The sequence below is a fragment of the Microtus ochrogaster genome, unplaced genomic scaffold (genome assembly GCF_000317375.1).
Source record: "Microtus ochrogaster isolate Prairie Vole_2 unplaced genomic scaffold, MicOch1.0 UNK86, whole genome shotgun sequence".
Lineage (NCBI taxonomy): Eukaryota > Metazoa > Chordata > Mammalia > Rodentia > Cricetidae > Microtus > Microtus ochrogaster.
In genome coordinates, this window is record NW_004949184.1 from 917,160 (window position 1) to 917,859 (window position 700).

A 700-nucleotide genomic window follows, 5' to 3' on the forward strand; every position below is an offset into this window, starting at 1 on the left:
TTTATTATTGTTTAGGTATGGGTGTTTTGCCTGCATGTGTGTCTGTGCCCCACATGCGTGTAGTGTCTATGGAAACCAGAAGAAGCTATCATATCCCCTAGAACTGGATTTACAGATGGTTATGAGCTACTACGTGAGTGCTTAGAATTGAACCAAGGTCCTATGGAAAAGCGGTCAGTGCTCTTAATCGCTGAGCCATCTCTCCAGTCCTAAATCTGATTTTAAATATAACACACACACACACACACACACACACACACACACACACACACGTACACGCAATGTCCCAGAAATTTGGGGTAGAGATGATTTTATTAAATTGGTGTCAACAAAGGCTATCCCAAGAATATTCAATTCTAAATCTTCATTTAAATCCATGGTTGGCAAACTCGATTCTATAGCTTAATCCCACTGTTCCCTTTCATAACACAGTGGAAGAGTCAAACACTTCTAAGAGTCTATATGACTTTCCAAGTCTAGAGTTTTTACTATTAGCTCCTGTCTTTTACAGAAAACATTCTATGTTCCCTAATTAGAAGGTATTATGATTTGAATATGAAATGTTCCCACAGGCAAGATGCAGCAAATTGAAACACTGAGGTATAAAAAGGAAAAGAAAAACGTGTGTATGAAACAGTCTTGTTTGGGTTTATTTTTGTCATTGTTTGCTTGCCTTTTCAAGACAACACCCATACACATA